The sequence below is a fragment of the Notechis scutatus genome, chromosome 1, assembly GCF_049901735.1.
Source record: "Notechis scutatus isolate UNSWTSFEM ecotype Mainland chromosome 1, rNotScu1.2, whole genome shotgun sequence".
NCBI lineage: Eukaryota > Metazoa > Chordata > Lepidosauria > Squamata > Elapidae > Notechis > Notechis scutatus.
This window is the reverse complement of record NC_142009.1, coordinates 126,360,967-126,381,973: the sequence shown is the minus strand read 5'-3', so window position 1 is coordinate 126,381,973 and position 21,007 is coordinate 126,360,967. Positions and strand designations below refer to the sequence as shown.

General features: G+C 37.8%; 1 protein-coding gene and 1 long non-coding RNA gene across 13 annotated transcripts in view; one reads left to right on the top strand and one right to left on the bottom strand.

Moving 5' to 3' along the window:
* The window catches only part of LOC148132980 (uncharacterized), a 156,713-nt gene that overhangs the window by 110,723 nt on the left and 24,983 nt on the right, over positions 1–21,007 (top strand). The window contains exon 6 of one of the 6 annotated variants that reach the window (XR_015745621.1): positions 20,702–20,990. The exons of 3 other annotated variants lie outside the window; for them this stretch is intronic. This is a non-coding gene — a long non-coding RNA (uncharacterized LOC148132980). Of the gene's footprint in view, positions 1–1,267; positions 5,297–9,130; positions 10,610–20,701; positions 20,991–21,007 lie in introns of those variants that run through there. 2 more of the 6 variants (XR_015745623.1, XR_015745624.1) reach the window with 2 other exon arrangements.
* Positions 10,199–21,007, bottom strand: part of KHDRBS2 (KH RNA binding domain containing, signal transduction associated 2) — a 451,754-nt gene continuing 440,945 nt past the window's right edge. For all 7 annotated transcript variants that reach the window (XM_087945325.1, XM_087945319.1, XM_026665139.2 and 4 more), the window contains 2 exons: positions 15,837–15,889; positions 10,199–10,841 (listed from right to left, as the gene is read on the bottom strand). The gene's annotated coding sequence lies outside the window, so the exon portion shown is untranslated. The remainder of the gene's footprint in view (positions 10,842–15,836; positions 15,890–21,007) is intronic.

Genomic DNA, 21,007 nt, shown 5'->3' with positions numbered 1-21,007 from the left:
GTTGTGAAACCCACAAAACGTGGTAAAGGCAGGAGATTCTATAATATATAATTTAGGAAGTTAAAAAGGAAAGAAACCCACCCTCCCCTCACTGGTTTATGTAGCAGAGATAATTCCTTCCACACTGATTCACCTTCCCTCAAAATGTAGGTAGTCCTTGCTTAGTGACCACAAGTTAGCAACCAGCAACTTTTTCATGAAATGAAGTGGTTGTTAAATGAAACTACTCCTGTGCTTATAGCACTAGCACTAGCGCTTAGACTTATATACCACTTCACAGTGTTTTACAGCCCTCTCTAAGTGGTTTACAGAGTCAGCATATTTCCCCCAACAATCTGGGTCTCCATTTTACTGACCTCGGAAGGATGGAAGGCTGAGTCAACCTTGAGCTGATGAGAATCAAACTGCTAAACTGCCAGCAGCCGGCAGTCAGCAGAAGTAGCCTGCAGTACTGCATTTTAACCATGGCACCACCATGGCTCTTATGACCTTACTTTCCTTTGCTTTACAGACCTGCAAAAGTTGTAAATGCAAAGATTGATTGCAAAGTTATTTTTTCATCATACAAACGGTCATTATCCAAGGCAGTCTTAAATGAAAGCTACTTGTAGGTGCCCTGCAAGTGCTATGCAAACTGTTGAAATTGCTTTGGTTGGTGATGGGAAGCAACTCAGCTACTTAAACACTGCGAACAAGGGAGACTGTTTCATTCAATCATCTCTGAGTCTCAGAGATTGCCTGAACAAGTCCCTGTAGTTTCCTTGGCAAGGTTTTTCAAAAGTGGTTTGCCACTGCGCCCTTCCTAGGGCTGAAAGAAAGTGGCTGGCCCCCGGTTGACCAAGCTGGCTTCTTGCCTAAGGCAGGACTAGAACTCATGACCTCCTGGTGCCTTAGCCACTAGAGCAGGAATATAGGCTCTTTGTACAGGAATATAAGCTGTGCCTTAGCCACTAGAGCAGGAATATAGGCTCTTTGTACAGGAATATAAGCTGTTAAAAGAGAAATAGTGTCCTGTCCCTACTGATCATTTAAATGTAACTTTAAGTTTGCAATGGAAGCATTAAGAACAGGATTGCTTTTCTTTTCTTTAAATTTCCCTACAAGTGACATTTTATAGGATAGTATTTGTAAGCAAACATTTTGCACAGTTCCATTTACAAAGAAGTTACAGCTCCCCAAACAGCCAACTTTATTGTTAAATCAAATGAGCTCAGTACCTAGCTCTTGTAAATGTTAGGAGTAATGTTTTTTTTTTTTTAAATTTCAGCACATATGTTTCAGTGTCAGGACCGAAGAGAAAAATGACTAACAAACCAAGCAATTGCAAATAAAAAGGAAAAATGAAAGCTGATTTTTTTAAAAAAACTGATCAAATAAATATTCCATCAAAATAGGCAAAAATTAGGAAATGGCCCTGCCAGACAGATTATTATAAAATGGATTATTATAAAAATAACATTTTTATAGTTTTGTCCATTAATAAATTAACTACATTTGTCAAGGTTGCCATAACTTGTGATTTTTCTCTGAATAAGATCTATCATTATTAATTCTTCCTATCCATACAATAACAACTTTAAATTTTTTGTGTTCATTTAAAATGATGAGCCAAAAACTTTACATTTAATGTGCTTGAATGCTCTTTGAAACAGAAATTTTGCGTTCAAATTGAATTGTATTGCTCATAAAGTAAAATTTCTAAATTTGTAAAAATATTTTGAACTCACAATATGACAATTGTATGATGGGAACAGTTCTGGCATGATTAGAATAGTCGGCTTTGAACTTAAAACATTTTTATTTTGAGCTCAAAATATTTTGTATTGTGGCAGAGTTTTGCCCGTGTCTAACAATAAGGGGGATAATTTTTTGGGGGGGGGTGGGGGGGAGAATGAAAGCTTCAGGATTTTTAGGGTTTAAAGATTTTCTTTTTGAAAGAATCTTCCAGAAGGCTATCAAAACTTGGTTTTTCCAGTTGATCTGAGGCCCCAAGGGGATGCACTGGAGATGGTTAATGGGGTAAGAAGATCATATACCCATTCTGTCCAACTTCTTGGTTCTAATTTTTATATCCTTAAAAAAATTTTTTTTTTATAATTATTGTTTTTCTCTGTGTAAGCCACCCAGAGTTGCCTTATTGTGGAGATGGGCATTAATAAACAAATAAAAGAATAATTTTCTTTTAAAAAGATGCAGTATGCATATTGAAGAAGTGCCAGAAGAATAACTACAATGCTAGTAATAACTCTCCATAACCCCAGAGTAATAAACAATCAGGTGCCCTAGATCTTCACTAACAAATTATTTTGCGTGTGTGTTTTTTTCTCACTAGTAAAGCCCAGAATTGCAATAAACCTATAAAACTCCTTTTGAAATCAGTGGAAATGGAATAGTAGAATTTACATATATGTAGATTTGCAGAAGATGGTATAATTGTGTTTCTCCAGTGGGTCCTATTTTGAGTGCATGCTTTTATTGCCTCCTTTTCTTAAGGCCAGAGTTTGGTCAATGTCTTGCCAAAAGCTTTCTGCTAAAATGATTGACGTGTCATGAGCATGCCCCCTCTTGAAAATGTTTTGCACTTCTCTCACATGGGAACGGTGAAACCTGTGGAACATTCCACACAAGATATTCCCCTCTACCTGGATTTTGGAGTATTTCTGTCCAGGATCTTGTGAGATGGGCTAGAGTACTAGTGATCTATACCGAAAAAAATATATGATGCTGGCTAAGCCCCCCAGTAAAGTCTCTAGCATTGTGTGGCAAATGACTGAGAGGAAGGTGTGCTCACTCTTTTGTCTGGCTCAGAAAACAGGAAGCTTTGAGCCTTTTCCTTCTCTAGGAATAAGAGAAGGAATTAGTCTCCTTTCCAATTAAAGTGATGCTTTTCTTGTTCACCTCTTGGAAATAAAACTTCTCATGATAACATCAGTGTGTGACAGGCTCTGAACAGAGCGATGGTGTGCCTCCTCACAGCTCCAGCTCCCCCCGCCCCACTTGCCTCACAATATCGTTCCAGTTACTTTTCCCTATGTCAGATTTGTGATATATCATTATTCAGATGGGTTTCTCTTGGCAAAAAGAGGTTGACTGTCCACTTGCAGATATAGTACAATCTACTCTCAGCCTGGATGTCTCCCTGCCCTAATTTACCCTTGATACAATTATGGTAGTTCTTCTACCTAATGAGAATGTTTTTCTAGCAACAGGGTGAAAGGTGTTAGATAGAATGAGATCTGCTCTTTCCTCTCCCTCTCCATAGAGCAAGGAGGCATTTTATAATTTCTCCCCCTTTCTCCTCATTAGGGGAGCAATGAGCAATAACAATCGCTTCTTCCAAAAATGTCTTTGGGAACATAGCATTATTAGTCAAAATATTGGAGACTGTGAGGCCTGGACAGTTCTTCATTTTAGGCCCACCTGCTGTAATTCGGTGCCACCTGAGAGACAATAAGACCATCAGTTATAAAGCACCCTTAGTTTTTCTCTCTGTCACCTTTGCTTTATTCTGATAAGATCTCACCTTTATTCTGATAAGAACTCAGTCTCCTGAGTGTTAAGAAAAAAAAAATACAAATAACATCCTGGCAAGAATTGTGAGCTTATTTCAGATCTATGTTTGCAAGTGAGTACCTTAGAGAAGAGCAGTGAGATTACCATTGAAATAAGGGGAGACTGAGAGTTATGCTAAAAATATCATAGAAGGTTTGCCATGGCTCAGCGATTAAAGATGCTGAGTTTGTGATAGCTTGGGTTCAAGACCCAAGCACCTCACAACGGGGTGAGCTCCCATTACTTCCCCAGCTCCTGCCCACCTAGCAGTTCAAAACATGCAGATGCGAGTAGATTAATAGGTACCACTTCAGTGCAAGCATTCCAGCTGCCTTGGCATATAGTCATGCTGGCCACATGACCACAGAAGCTTCTTTGAACAACACTGGCTCCCTCAGCTGAGAAACAGAGATGAGCACCACTCCCCTAGAGTTGGACATGACTAGAGAGGGGAAACTTTTACTACATTTATCATAGGGATTTTAGAAAGAATATAGTTCAAGTGGCAACAAAACATCTTATTCCCCCCCACCCCCTATTCTAATAGTAGTGTTCCTCCCTTAGATTTCCAGTCATTGGGATATTCCCTTCCCTTCCCACAACCCAAATTTCCATTTCTCTTCTCCAGTGGGTCTTGGCTACTATAGCATTCTCTAGAATGCTCATGACTTGCATTTCCTTGAATTAAAAGACATTTAGAGCTTGTAGCATTTCTTTCTCTATCTGTTGAGGACAGATAGTCCTCAACTTATGACCATGACCACAGTAGATATCACGGTCGTAAGACATAACCATCATAAAATGGATTGGTCACATGACCAACATGACTTTATGACCTTTTTTGCAGTGCTTGTTAAGTGAATCACCACAGTCATTAAATGAATTTGTGGTCATTGGTTCATTACAGAGGTGGTTTGCCAAAAACCAGAAGTGCAAAACTGTAGTAAAACGTGGTCAGATGACTGCAGGACACTACAAACAACCATACATGCCAAGCACCTGAAGTTTGGTTAGGTGACTGTGCAGGGGGCACTCATTGTTGGAATGCTGAATCCAGATCATAAGTAGCTCCAAATTAGGTTGATTGTAACATCAAACATTCGTTAAGCAACTAGTCATATGTCATGGGTTACTTGTATCAATTCATTTTTATGAGTTGTTTGGATGTTGTTTTCCATTTTGTAAGCTTTTCTGATGTTAACAAATACTTCCCAGAGGGCCAACTCCCACCTCCTGAACATAATAGTATTTCCAACTTTAGTAACTTTGTTATTCCATTTCTGTTGGCGCTTATCTACTATGTTGGTAGAAAGGATAATGATGATAAAAATGTTTGTATATTCATCTTGTCTGTCGTGTGTCTACTGCCATCAGCATTTGAGTTGTTTATTTTTGTTGCGGCCTTTGGCCTAATAAGATATAATGACTACCACATATGTCTTCATAAAACTGCAGTTTTATTTATAACAGTTGCTTTTCAGTAAATAAGCTTTCAAGTCAATAAGTGAGTACTGTTTTGTTTGAGTTTTCTGGGGCAGGCAGATGTCTGCAAGATGGAGAACTGGCAAGTAACTAGCCAAAATATAACTGACCAAAGTTTTCATTGAGCAATTTAATTCAAGGAGGGGAAAAAGGTTTGGATGCCTGGGAACTTAATGTATATCATTTATTCCCTGGATTGAAATAAAATACGAGCATTGTACTGCAGCTTTCATTTTCTACTTATTCCAAAGCTAAAACATTTCTTTCAACAACGATTATTCCAATATCCTAAAACATTTCCTGGAAAAAACCCCCCCCCCCCCCCTCACACCAACAGAAGTCCCGGGGCTGCAGCGGCGGTGCCAGGGCCCCTCCGCGGATCCCTATTGCCAATATTTCCTGGAAAAAAGCTACTTGTGAATAGCACAGAGAGATCTTCCCAAAAGTAACCTATTCTATAAATGACAAGTATGGATAGAACATGGAAAAGTTTAAATCAGTAAAAAAATAATGAAGATTTCTATTGGCCTTCAAAGAAGTTTTCCTGATTTATTTATTTCAGTGAAACATTTGGAAATTATTGTTTTAAGAGACTCATTCAGGGGAGAGTGTGTCTTTTATTCAAGACTGTCCGTTAAATCTGAAATTAGGTGAGCATGGTGATTATGACATTTGCATAATATATCTGTTAACCAAATGAGGCAAATAGTGTGTTATTATGTCACTTTGGTGATGATGCCATTATGCAAATCTCACTAATTACACCATATGTGCCAGTTTATGTCATTAAACAAATTACGGAAATTTGGAAAATTTAAAATGTAATTTTCATCATTTGCTCAATGCCTATATTTTGTAATTTAGGTTATTTGTAGTGAGAATTTGGTCACTTTATTTGATAAATTAGAGAGAATAAAATTCTTCCTATCCGATTCTACACTGCAATTTTCCCTTGATGGAATCAGGATCAAGAGGATTTTTATTTTTAAGAAAAATCATGCTTATTTTTCTTTTTTTGTTGTTTGAAATGTTTCGCTGCTTATCCAAGTAGCTTCTTCAGTCTGAACCAGACTGAAGAAGCTATTTGGATAAAAAATGAAATGTTTTCAAACCAAAAAAGAAAAGAAGTCGAGTTGCTGGGACAACTTTGGGGAAGAAATCCCTGAGGTTGGGATGGGAACAGGGGTGAAATTCAAAAATTTTCCTATCAGCTTTCTGAGTGTGGTTTGGTGGGCATGGCTTGGTGGTTATGTGACTGGGTGGGTGGGTGGGCATGACCAAATCGACGTCACTTCTTTGCCTTTGAAGTTGTGTCCAACCCATTGAGATCCCATGGACAACGTTCCTGCAGGCCACATGGTGAAGGGATATATAGGGCAGGGGTGGGTGGGTGGGCGGGCCGAGTGACTGGAAGGGCCGAGTGATTGGCTGGAAGAGGTGAGCAGCGACTAGGCGACTGAGTGACTGGGCAGGCGGGCGGGCAACCGAGCCGGGGGGGGGGGCAACCAGGGGCAATTTTTATTGGTTCAGCGATTCAAATCGTCCCCACCACCTCACCCGAGGTGGCCCAAGGTGGTCGAATATCACCCCTGGGCAGGAATATGAAAAGGCGGCATGCTTACCATTGGTCATTGTTAAAAATGAAAATAAAACCAGAGAAATGGTCCACTCTTACATATGCATACAATAACCTTATGAAGCTTTACTCTTGGTTGAAAATTCCAAGTATGCTTTCCCATTAAAAATACAACCAATTTGCTCGCAGTTGCATGGGGGTGGGGGGTGGGGACACAACAAATAAGAGAGGTATTTAGGAAGGAAAACTTTATAGGAGAAAGGATTTGGAAAAAACATCCCTTAGGAACCTTGGGGCTTTTTGCTGCTGTTTTATACCAAAAATAGCAGTGGTCAATACTTAGCACACTTTTTAGCAAAGCGACTTAATTTCTAATGTTAAGAATTGGTAGCTCTTCTTTCATTGCTCCCTTGGCCTTCCAAGATCACGCTTCCAAAATCTGATGGCCAAAGGCTGCAATTAAGCCATTGTTTTTGGAACTAAAATAACAGCAGAACTAGGAGACTCCTTTACATTTCGATCAATCGTTTTTGTTTTAAAAACCTCACAGACTCGACAAATTTCAAACATCATTCTCCTGCTCTCACCCAAGAGGTTGCAAAAAAAAAAAAAAAAAATGGAGGAGAGATGTGCCTTCTTTCTAGCAAAAATATGTTGTTTTTCTGGGTTACATCTATAGTTTGACCCTTTTATTCTGTCCAAGAAAAAGTGTCGATATTGTGAAAGCAAATCTGACAGTCTGACTCATAAATTAATTAGAAATATAATGCAGGAATGCAGTACAAGTCAAATTGACTAGTTCAAAATTGTAATTACTGTGTACAGGAGTTGTCATTTAATTAACTGTGGTTATTCTCTGAAACAATGCACACCTAGAAATATAAATGCATTTCTTTTTGGACCTGCTGAATTACTATATCAACAATTTTCACATTTTTGTAACATTTGAATATTGCAAGGAAACATATGCTGTTATGTTGTAATGCCTCTAAATATTTTCATGTCTTATAAATCAGTTTTCAAATAAAGTTTGGTTGTCATTTGCCCTAAACTTCCAATCATTGAATCCTCTTTATATCTGGGCTCTGTACAACATTTCCAGACTTGTGAAAAATTATATGATCAGTCAGATTTTATTGGTCTTAGAAAAATAACAAGTTTTATACTCAGGAAAATGGATATAGAATTATAGCTAAAGAGAACTTTTTATAGTGCAGTGACATGATATCTACGCAGAAGTAGCTTTCATTAACTTCAGTGGAGTTTAAGAGACTCTATAGGCTTTGAACCAAAAAGCAAGCAAATCAATAGATATTCTTAGCTGAAGCAATTATTTTAGGATTAGTCAGACAGGTGTATTTATTATGGAGTAATCTACATAAATTAAATTACCATTACAGATAGATAAATCTGTTACATTAGAAACAGGACATGGTTTGACTTATTACTCCAACTTTGGGGGTAGGTGGACTGATGGTGTTGTGTTCTCTGCATTTCTTTCTCAGAAGGGTGATGAACCAAAGATTCACCACAATGTAAAAAAGATGTTGAGACTCTAAAAAGAGTGCAGAGAAAAGCCACAGAGATAATTATGAGACTGGAGGCTAAAACATGTGAAGAACTGTTGTAGGAATTGCGTGTGTCTAGTCTAATGAAAAGAAGTACTAGGGGTGACATGATAGCATTGTTCCAATATTTGAGGGGCTCCTACAAAGACGAGGGGATCAAACACTTTTCCAAAGCCCCAGAAGGCAAGACAAGAAACAATGGATGGAAACTAACCGAGGAAAGAAGCAACTAGAATTAAGGAGAAATTTCCTAACCGTGAGAACAATTAATGAATGGAACAGCTTGCCTTCAGAAGTTGTGGGTGCTCCATCACTGGAGGTTTTCAAAAAGGGACTGGACAATCATTTATCTGAAATGGTATAGGGTCTCCTGCTTGAGTAGGGGAATGGATTAGAATACCTCCAAGGTCCCTTGCAAGTCTATTATTCTATGTTCTACAGCTGGCAAAATCCTGTCATTGAAGGCAGCCAGCCACCAGATGTTGCTGGAAGCTCATAAGGAGGATCAGAACATTGTTAGCCTTCTTAACATCTTGCACTGAAATACGCATGCAAATACCCACCTTCTCTTCCTAGATATAAACCCAGGTTCTGCTTATTATAAGAGTTTTTCTAAGGAAGGAGTTGGTACTATTTTCTTTCCTTAAGTAAAATTTTTAATTACTAGGAAATGTGCAGGAGTTAAATGACATAATTGTCTTGCAGTGTATTCATTAAACGAAAGCCATCTCGTGTGAAATATCACAGGGAGTTCTTTATCCATTAATCAAGGCTCTACACTGGATCAATCTTATTTAGAGTATTATTGGTCCTGGGCAATAAGAACTCTCCCCACTTAGATTGATTCACAAGCACTTCATTTTTTTCAACACTTCCAAAAGATTTATTGTTCTACTGTTTTCCCTCCCCTGCTTTGTTACAATTTCTTTCTCGCTTCCCCCTCCGACTTCAGGGTAGGTGGACCGATGGTGCTGTGTTCCCTATGTTTCCTTCTCGGAAGGGTGAAGAGCAAAAGATCATCTTGACCTTTACAAGAACAATGTTTTGATTTGTTGGCCGTCACATCTTTTTCTGCTCTACAGTTGTCAACAGCCTGTGGAAACAGTGGAATGAGATTCAGTCAGTCATTAATTATCGGTGACACAAACACACCTGCGCAGCCCAATACAAATAAGCTCCATGAACATTTCGGATCCTTCATTATTCTTTCACGGCTACAGCCAAACAAGAATGATAAAGCACTTCCCATTCCATTCATAAGTGCCAAGGCATAGGCCATAATGCTCTACAAATGAAATCATTTATAGACTGGGTTACAAAGACCCCCCCCCCCATCCCTGAAAATATGTGTGTGTGAACATGCATTATTATTTTCAGCCCAAATCAATCCATTGCAGAATGAAAGACCTTTCCCTGGATGTTGTGGGCCATAATCTACCACACTGATCCTATGTGTGTTATAAGATAGAAGCATTTCAACTTCCTGGGTGAAGGCTGGGAGCAATGACTGGCCCAAAGGCAGCCAATCAGTTTCATTGCCTATGAAGCTATGTCTCTCTATTCCTAATGTAGTACCTTAATCCCTACATCACATTCCATCTCTCTTGCTCCCCCTCTCCCTCCCCGCCTTTCCCTCTCCCCCTGCCCCCCCCTCCATGCATGCAAATACATTGATTTGACTGAATTCTAAAACTCAAAGGCCATCACATGATAATGGGCCTTTATGAGGCAGGATCTTTTTTCCCCCTATTATTTTTTTTATTTTAATTATAAGAATGCAACATGGTTCATCTGTTCTGGCATTACAATTGTTATACATATATAAATTTTACTTCACGTTTACAATCCTCTTGTTTGATACATCATTTACTAATTTTTCTAATCAGCTTAGCTACTTACATTCCAGCCTTGCCTTCTTCTATGCAACCACTGATAAAATTTATTCCACATTTCATAGTACTCAGATTCCCACCCCCCATTTTTTAATTCTAGGGTTAACCTCTCCGATTCTGCACAGGCCATAATTTTCCTTATTTTTCAATATGATCAGAATTATTTTGGTATGAACAAGAGACTTCACAACTTCATGTTAAATCCCCCATTCTTTTAAGGATTTATTTCCCTATAAAAATAGTTTGAGGAAAGAAGGAGTTGAGGATGTAGCCTTTAAATATCAGGCTTGGAATTTCAGCTTTCCAATCATGTTGGTCTGAGGCAACAGTTGCACATTCAATAAAACTTTGATTTTTCTAGTCATTGATGCCAGATTTTATAGCAAAATTGATCAAATTGTACTGTAGTTTATGGCATTTACTGAAATGTTGCCTCTTTAATTTACTAGACCTTTATTAATAATTGAAGCCCTCCCACTTTGTTAAACCTGTTAAAATAAAGTTGTACTGTATTGCTTATCCAATTCTGCCTATTTTTTTTTAAATAAAAACTTTCCTTTCTTTAAAAAAAAAAGAGAAGTGTGGAAGTTTAGCTGCAAATCTGCACCTCTTCTTATATAACTTTAAAAAAAATAACCAAGGTAAATTTTCACAATGGCTTCCCGCTCTTGGGGGAAATAACAATCTTTCAATTCTGTATTTCAAAAGGTTCTTTGCATGGTTCTTGCATCTTCTTCCCATATTTGCCTGACAGTTGGGAGATTTTTCTCCCTGAGGAGGAAACTCACTGTTAAAATGATAGTCACTTTTGCGTTTTGGTGGAAGCAAAATGAATTTTAAAAAAATTACTGCATGTCTACAACTGCTGAATTCCCTTGGGTGGCAGTCAATGCCATCCCATATTTTATCCCACTCTTTCTGATTTTTTTTTAAAAATACAGTTTTTATTTGTCTCCAAAACTGGCGTGTAGGAGAAATGAAGTTTGGGATTTGCAAATATTGCTTTTGACTCAGATTTGAAGTTGAAGCTCTAATTCACTTGATTGCAACCAGCCCAGGTGGCTTGATGTCTTAGTATTATTGTATTCTCCTAATACCCTATTTTGTGACTACATAGAGAAACCAACATTGGCTATTGCTTTATTCTAAGATGTATTTTTTTCAACTTCTCAGTTTATCCTACAACTCAAAGATTTCCTAGTGTTCTCCTATCAAAGGATTGATGAGGTCGAATCTCATCTGATTGTATTTAACCTATAGCAAGTAGAAATAACTATTCTCATGGTCAGAAACAGAATACTGAAGTCGATGGCCCGCTGGTTTTTCACCAAATATACCTTTTGTTCCTGTCTTCTAATCATGAGCAAATATGACCTGCATTTAGGAAGTGCTTCTGAGATGAAGCTATGATAAAAAGCCAATGCAATCCCAGGCTGCATTAATAGAAGGGTAGAATCAAGAGCACGTGAAGTGTTAGTACCACCTTATAATACCTTGGTGACACCATACCTGGGATATTGCATCCAATTTTGGTTACCACAAATATAAAAAAGACGTTGAGGTTCTGGAAAGAGTGCAGAGAAGAGCAACAAAGATGATTGGAGGGAGGATGCTAACTCATATGAAGAATGGTTGCAGGGGGTTGGACTAGAAGACCTCCAAGGTCCTTTCCAATTCTCGTTATTCTGTTATATGCACAAAGTTGCTTTTTATACATTAAATCATCAATGGCAATTATTTATAATCTTTATGAAGCATCATCAGTGGAGAAAGATGGCTGAAAATCCTGCTTGTGAATTTCCAAAAAGCACCTATGTCTCTGAGAAATTGGATGTTGGATCTGATGTGTTTTCAGGATTAGCTATCTAGATATTTTAGAGAAGATGTTATAAGATGTGTGTAAGATGTTCTGATGCAATAAGTGTCTAGCATTTCAGCAGAACCTTTCATACATGTTTAGATAAGAAGATGCTTCCCCAGTTGACCTATTTCAGCTGTACTGGGTTTTAATTCCTATAATACACAACCAACTCAGTCCTTGGGAGCCAGTCTCAATACAACTGAAAAGCGCTGGAGTGAGATAGTTAGTTGATGACAGTATTATATCAACTATCAGTACTTAAAGATAGAACTTAATATTCTAACCTTTAGCAGCCTCTGGCATACTTAAATATTGCAAACTGTTTCTTCATGCCTATTATCAAATCAGCCAATCATATAGAGCCAGATGGCTCTTCCTTTGATTGGAATGAAATTACACTCACTTAGTACATTTGCAAACTCTTACATAGGGTGTATATAGGACAATCATCCACCCTCATTTTGAAAACAGGAGGGAAGGGAAGGGAAAGGAAAGGAAAGGAAAGGAAAGGAAAGGAAAGGAAAGGAAAGGAAAGGAAAGGAAAAGAGAGGGGAAACAAGTACAGGAGTACTGATGCCCAGAAGAAAGACAGCAAAAGAAATAAAACATTAGTTGAACGCTAAAAGAGATATATTTTCCACTCATTTCAGAGGTACAAAGAAACTTCCCTGAAATGTCTTTATATATGCAAACAAAAATGATGCAACCTTCTGCCTTTCATTATTTGAACGTTTGTGTAGGAATAATCATAAATAAAAAGAAAAATAAAGCAGGTACCTTCATATTCAAATTAGTCTAATTTATGATTCAGTATTTGATAATTGGAATAGCTTAGGTTAGTTTAAAAGCCAAAACAGCAGTCTTCTTTCAGAAAAAAAAACACATTTCCCACTGGTTTGATAAGCGTTTATTTGTCATTTTCACTATGATCTAAAATCATTTTAAAATCTCAGACAGGCTTCGAAAATCGCTGAAGCCAATTGGAATCTAATTCTGGTGGATTGCCTGGTACTTAATATTTTCAGCATTCTCACCAGAAATCTAATGAAGAAAAAGTAATATATGCTTTACAGAATTGAGGATTAAAGGTCCCCACTACAAACTGCTAGCTTCTTTGTCTTTTATTTCATGTATTTATGCAAATATTTATGGCTCTTTTTAAAAGAACATGAGCCGGGAAAATGTAGCTTAACCATTTTTCAGAAATGATCATAAAGGGGATAATTCCAAAACTATTTTATTTCCAACTGTGTGAAATATTTGGAGGTTGACCTGAACAAGCTGCTAGGATAATGCTACCAACATAGTCCAGTGATAATGAATAAGTATACAGGAGCAATTTTCAATGTCTCCCCTATTTCCCCCCACCCAAATTTCTCTCAATACAATATTAATTTTCCTAACTTTTGGCTTTTAGTATTATAATAGTTCTGCACAGTTCAGATCAACAATTTTACTGTTCCGTTATACTCAACGATTGTTTAGTTGCCTTATATATATATTGCATCATACTTTATTAATTTTTACTCCGCAAATTCTTAAACTTTAACTTACAGTTTTGCTTGTTAGTGACTTTATAGCTTGTTTTACTGTAATCAATTGTGACTCTCATTTTTGCAGGTCATTGACCAAAATAAAATGATTGATTGACCGAATGGCCATTGGGATTTTCCTTGTCCATTAAAGTAACTCTTTGCTTGGCTTTCTATGAGCTATTTATTTCCTACACTCAATGGGGCAAGAGAAATCATGGGGCTGGTGTAGGGAGCTTCACAAGATCCCATTCTAGGAATATCTCATTTCTAGTCTAATGTCAATACTTTGAAATTATATGAAGGGATCCCTACTAGATCAAGCCAAAGTGAAGTCTAATTTGGGATTCTATGTTTTCCTATGGCCAGACAACAAAATGAGAAGGCAAAAGATATCTGCTGTTCTTTAGCAACCAACTCCCTATGATCCTGGAGATGGTATCAATCTATCTAAAGGAGAAACATTGACGGTCTTGTCTATTCCCCCTTTAAATCATATAATCTAGGGGACTTCAAAACATCTGATGGCAGCTCACAAATTCTATTTGTTCGGTTTTGAATTTTGTGTTATTTCTTCATAGCCCCCCTTCCCCATTTGAATTAGTTTTAATTTCCAGCCTAAGGAAAAATAGACAAGGTTTCTCTATTTGAGTATTTATACAGTTGAGCTTGTTTTAAACTAGAGTCCTGGGGAAAAGCAATTACACACACACACACACACGTATGTATGTGTGTGTGTGTGTATATGTATCTGTATATTGTTCCTTGTTGGTATTTTCCCACGCATTGTAGTTCTTTTAAAGTTGTAGCCGTTTGTATCTGCCATCATCAGGCTTCTGTATTGTGTCCGTCTGTGGTCAGACTTTTACTTTTATATATCTGTATATGTATACACACACACACACACACATGTCTGTGTGCTTTAATATACTGAGTGAAAAGCTAAAGCCTGCTGCTCTAATCGTTGAATTACTTTTTAGTCTTTCAACACAACTGTTTTAAAAGAAATGTGAAAGTTAAGGGGAAACCACTGGCTGGAAATAAAAACAACTGAGTTGGGTTTCTTGTTCCTTCCCATTTGAATATTTGGGTTCTTCCTATGAATGCCCTCCTGAACTCTATGGCATACAAATAGAGATGGGAGGCTGAGCAAAGTGTTGCATAGCCAGTACTATTCAGTTTTGTCCATGGTAACCTCAAAGTCAAGTGAATGACTGGATTCAGGGCACAGCTAGAAGCTTTCCTTTGTGTGACTTGGATGCCAAATCTGACATAAAAGTGGGGGCCTTTTCTGTGGTACAAAAGAAATGCAATGAAGCATCTCTGGATAGGCATCGGATATGTCTGGAAACCAAGTGGTAAGAGATCTATGATGATTGCTGCTTACCCTATATGATGCTTCCTTGCCTAGAGAAATGATGTGGTTGGACTGTCCGCAAAGTACATAGCTTGAGGATGAGTGAAAAAAAATCAGTTCAACAATACTCCTCTTCCTCATTACTACATGCCTAATGTACCATAAGTATATTAAAAGCAAACCAGAGTGTATATTCCGCTCCCAAATAATCCACATTCGATGCAAATAAATTTTCTGGACAAAATATGCCAGGTACACATTTTCTCTCATTTCCCATTTATGCAGCAGCCTTTGTTGTTTTGCATCGTTTGTTTTGGGAAAGGAAAGGATCTATGCAGGACACCTAGACTATATCTCCTGCAGCTACTGACAATGTGAGGTTATACCCATGCTGACTTTGGGATAAATCTCACCCAATACATTGTCTAAACATGGGTTGGTATGCCACATTTGTTCTACCTCAGTAACTGCTGTCCATAACTTCTGTGGAAAGGGAATTTCACGAAGGCAGTAGTGTCACAAAAAAAAACACAAAAAAAAACAAAACAGGAAAAGCCCAAGGGGAACATCGGGTCAGCCAGAAAACAAACTTACATAGAAAAAGGAATCAAATAAAAAGTATTAAAGAATCCCTATAGACAAAAGCCTAAGTAATTAAGAAAACTAGACAAATAGGAAAAGGAAACAAAAGATAATTTAGAAAACCCTTATAAACACAGGACATACCAAATAAGCAAAACAAACAGACAAAAGACACGAAATATAAATTACAAAAGGGACAGACAGGAGATTGCCACAGAACAAATATGAAAAACTATCTTAAAGCTAAAAGAGATTACAGAAAACCAATAATACAATCTGGGCCCCCCCGCGGAGTTTGCCTTCTGCACCCCGCGGAGTTCGCCCTCTGGCGGAAATAAAGACAAACTCAAACAGGATTTGAAACATTAGGCACAAATACAAACACTCACACAAAATCAACTTACAGAAAAAGGTATAAAAAACCAGGGACTTACCATAAGAAGCTAGCTAGCCCAGGAACACAGACTTCTCGCAGTTCTCTGCCTTCCTGAAAAATAAAAAGATCCAGCTTTCAAGCAGTTGTCCGTATCTTTGCGCCGGAGCTCTCCCAGTGGGAAAATCGAATCCACGAAAGAAAGGCATTTTAACACCTTTCAACACTTCTAAGCACATACAGTTTACCTGTGGTTGAAGTTTTCCTACAATTACATTGTCTCTCACTGCAAAAGATACATCTCCTTTCATTCCAAGCTAGCAAAAAAATCAGCAATTATTAATACTTTTATTATATTTTATATTATATTATATAAGTGCACTTATTGTGACTTATATCATCTACTAATTTTGTCCTTCGAGGTGGCAATTTATTCTTACACGTCTAGCTCTTGGAGAAGTTTCAAAGAAATGTAGGAGTTGTCAGCACATAAGCATCCACACATTCGTGTGGCACTGCAGCCATTCATAATGACACCAAAATGCTCACTCACTTATTTGGCATTAATTTAATGTCCCATTTTAACTTCTATCAGATGCAAATAGCTGCCTCATCCATTTAAGAGTTTCTGAGTGTGCATATAATGAAGTGCTCTGTAGCTGACAAGTAAGCAGAATTCATAACTGAAATCAGAAATGGATGAGGAAATTTACTGTCTTTCTCGCCAAAGAAAATGGAAACCTCCAAGTTGGCAGTGTCAAATTTATAACCCACATTGGTTTTTCTGCCGCAAGCTTTGCTCCTCTTACTTTGGACACTAAGAGGTTGCTCATGGATGAATATAAACATTTCAATTCCTTTCTAAAAACAAAATTAGCACTATTATTATCATCACCCTATGAAAATCAAATAATTTAGATACTCCATCTCTGGTATTTAAGTTGATTTTATACCTCCTTTAAAAAAAATCCCACGGTTTCATTTTAAACAGTGTTCTATTTATGATCTGACTCTGTGGAAAAATATTTTTATGAACATAAATGAAGATAATGACGATCATTAGTCACTGCCATTAGCATAAAGCATTAGAACCTTTATGCCATTCATAACAGGCTGTGAGACAAGAGTAAAATATGACTTCCCATCATGGGTGTCAGCATACTGACTACAGCTGGTTTCTATTTTACCCAGCTCAACTGATATCAGAAGGGTGGCAAGAGTAGAATTTAATAGTGTGTTCATCATCATGTCTAATTGTTTCCCACCAGAGGGTATGAAGCTTTATGTTCATGATCAACCCAAAAACAAATAGCCATCCTGCTTAATGGCTGCTCAATTAATGTTTATGGTCCCACTTTTATATCCTGAGTTATTTGACAAATAAACTCCAAAAAGCAATTTAAGAACCTCTGAAGCTTAATGATAAGCCGACTGATATTTAAAAAGAAACAAAAAAAAAAATCTGATGGGAAATTATTGAAAGAAAACCTTTGAGATTTGGCATCTTTCTCTCTCCCTGCTAAATTCTATCAATGGTCAGAATTTGGCTTTGAAGATGACTTTTCAATTCATTATGGCATTCCTGAAATAATTAGGTGAAACAGAAAAGGTTCTGTTGCAAATTACAAATATCAAATGGAAATGCTAAATTCATCTGAGTGAATTTGTGATGCTGAAGTTGTTTCTTTAAAATATTTCTAAGATGCCCTTAAAGAAAGGAAAAACATATTTTATAAAGGTAGAATACTGTAAAGAGGTGTAAGAATTATTATTATTATTATTATTATTATTATTATTATTATTATTATTATTATTATTATTATTATTATTATTATTATTATTAATAAACCTTAATCAAAAGCCAACATGCCAGCATTTAATCCTCCCTACTATCTCACTAAAAATCAGATGAATCTAGGGTTAGCAACTTAGTTTGGGGTAATAAAAGGAAGGCTTGGTAGAAAAGCCATCTAGGGGTGGTTACAACCCCAGACAGCAGCCTGGTCTGCATGAAGGAGGCAAAGACAGGAAACATTTTCTTTCTTGTAGCAAAGAGTTTTAACTGCCCTGAGAATGGCATCACTTCCTCACTTCCTGCAGGTAGGACTTTAAGCAATTGGGTCACGAATTCTTTCAGCTTCTACAGCAGGGGTATCATACTTGTGACAACACGTTGTCGTCACTTGATGTATTGCAACGTCCCCCCCCCCCTTTGCTAAACTGGGAGGTGGGCATGGACAGTGCATGATGCATCCAACCCTTGGGCCACACGTTTGACACCCCTGCTCTACAGGTAGAAACCAGCTTTCTCAACTGTCCAGCATGGTGAACTTTCACATCCTCTGACTTTTGGAGCCTAACTGGCAACATGTTTTGCTATTGTTTTGTAAATAAGTCCCAGATCAATTCCAACAGCAATAATAAAAATACAAGAAAAAGATAAAATGCATCATAGAAAGAGAGATCTGGCTCTCCTAGTAGACTGGTACCGAGCAGATTGGTACTCTGTGCTCTGTCCATCTGGTGATCACTGACACTGCTTCTTCTGTTGGTTTTCCTGGCTACACATGAGGCACCAGGGTCTGCTTACCCATCTCTCTCCACATTCTCCAGCCCTTGATTTCTCACTACCTTCCTCCTGATCTTGCTTGGTGGTCCATGTGGAACCACCTGGTTACTTATGTGCCTACTCTCCTGGCTAATCACTGTCATGGTTACTCTTGTCCATCATCTTTCTCAGTCTGGGGTTTTACCACACGGTGTGCTGAAAGTTTGTAAAAATAAGGTCAAAAAAGGCATTGGGAGAAAAGACCGCAAATCCATGCCCCACCTGGAATTTTTTTCATATATTAACTCTGAGGGGTCCTTGTTGCTTTCTGAGCTTGGTTGTTTTCTGATGTTATTACTTAGTTTGGGTAAGGAACATTTGCAACCAAACAACCAAATTCATCTTCAATGGAGTTTAGGGATTTAGTTTTAATAAGGCTTGTCTGCGTGTTCAGCAAAATCAGACAAAAGCTGAGGAAGGACTGGCAAAACTCTCCAGATTTGGCTTTTATTTTCCAGTCTTTAGCAGCAAGCAAAAATTAAGGAAACTCTGGAACTCCTGGCATTCTGGAAAAACTGGACTGTGAGTAGAAATGGCTAAGAACCCCACATTTCAATCCTGAACTACAATATTTTCCTTTATTGATATGTTCATCTCCTGTCCTGAGATAAATGAGTGGAAAAGAAAGCTACTTGCACATTAGTGATTCATATACCTAAACCAGGGGTTGAAATTCAAAATTTTTCCCTACTGTCTCTGTGGGTGTGGCTTAGTGGGGACTCAGTCGCTAAAAGGAAGAAGATGTGTGAGCATGGGCGGGGCCAACCAATTCAAATCGTCCCTATCACCTCTCCGAACTGATTAAAATCTTCCCTTCCACTTCTCCTGAGGTGGTGTGAGGTGGTTGAATTTCACCCCTGACCTAAACTCTTTTCCACCTCCTTCTGTTCAATCATGTCTAAGCTCAGAAAACTGCCTGGAGAAGACCCTATAGTTTTTCTTGGGAAGGTTCTTCAGAAGCGGTTTGCCATTGCCTCCTTCCTAGGAATGAGACAGAGTGACTGGCCCACAATCACTCAACTGGTTTTCATGCCTATGATGGAACTAGCACACCTTGTTTTTTTGGGTTCTAGCCTGGTGCCTTAACCACTACACCAAACTGGCTCTCATATCTAAGCTGTCCTCTAAGCAATTTCCTGTAGCCGATAGAATCCTGGAGACGAGTTGCTCTTTAACAAGTGAATGAGCTATAATTCAGCCGCCTCTTCTGTTTTAGCAGTTACATTAATTAAAAATGAGAGTTCAGGAACAGGTTTCCCTGCTTTGTTTGAGATCTTTGTGTGTGTGTGTGTGTGGGTGGGTGTGGGTGTTAAAAGTACCAGCAATAATAAGCTTTGGATGATGAGGTTCCACTGCAGATTGTGAATGTAAAGGATTTCTAGTCGGTGTTACTAATTGTGTAGAACAGTAATACAGTCATCCAGAATATTTTAATTCAGTCTCCCTGATCTTTGATTTCTTATATTAAATTACAAGACTGTGCTGTTCCAGCACCAAGGCCATTAATCATTGATATTCTGATGTCCCCCAAAGTAACTGGACAAAATTAGACATGGAAAGAACAAGACTTGAAAGATGACTAAATTCTTATCAGAAATTACATGCATTTTTTTTATCTTCCTAGTTCTCCTTGATAGAATATTGTAATCTCTTTCAACACTTAAATATAGTATTTAAGACTACTATAATCATACTATTATTATACAGGTAGTCCTTGACTTATAATAGTTCATTTAGTTCAAAGTGACAACATCACTGAAAAAAGTGACTTACGACAATTTTTCACACTTACAACCGTTGCAGCATCCCGATGGTCATGTGATCAAAATCTGGATGCTTGGCAACTGACTCATATTTATGACGGCTGCAGTGTCTTGGGGGTCATGTGATCCCCTTTTGTGACCTTCTGACAATCAAAGTCAATGGGGGAAGCCAAATTCATTTAAAACTGTGCTACTAATTTAACAGCTGCATTGATTCACTTAACAACTGTGACAAGAAAGTTCATAAAATGGAGCAAAATTCACTTAACAACTGTGTCCCCAAGCAACATAAATTCTGGCAGAGGTGGTATTCAGCAGGTTCTGACCAGTTCTGGAGAACCGGTAGCAGAAATTTTGAGTAGTTCGGAGAACTGGCAAATACCACCTCTGACTGGAGATTTTACAGTATCCTTCCCCTGCCACGCCCACCAAGCCACACCCCCAGAACCGGTAGTAAAAAAAATTGAATCCCACCACTGAATTCTGGGCTCAATTGTGGCCATAATTCAAGGATTACCTTCTACATACTATTACTATTTCTCTGTAATCTTGCAGGTCACAGGACCTGTTCTTCATCACAGACAAATGAGATGGCATGTTTTTGAAAGCCTTTTTAAAGAAGATTATTTTCAAGAAAGTGGCAGAACTGTAATAAAAGAATCACCTGACCAATTGATCTTAGGTGCAACAGACCTCTGATGAAAAGGCAAAAAACAAAACAATTTTGCTGTTCTTAACCATCTCTATTAAAAATGATTATAGATAAATAAGCTATTTGATTCAGTATTTTTTTAAAAAAAATTATACTACTATTGTCAAATTACTACATAATCAAGGATCTTTGGGGGAATATGAAATACG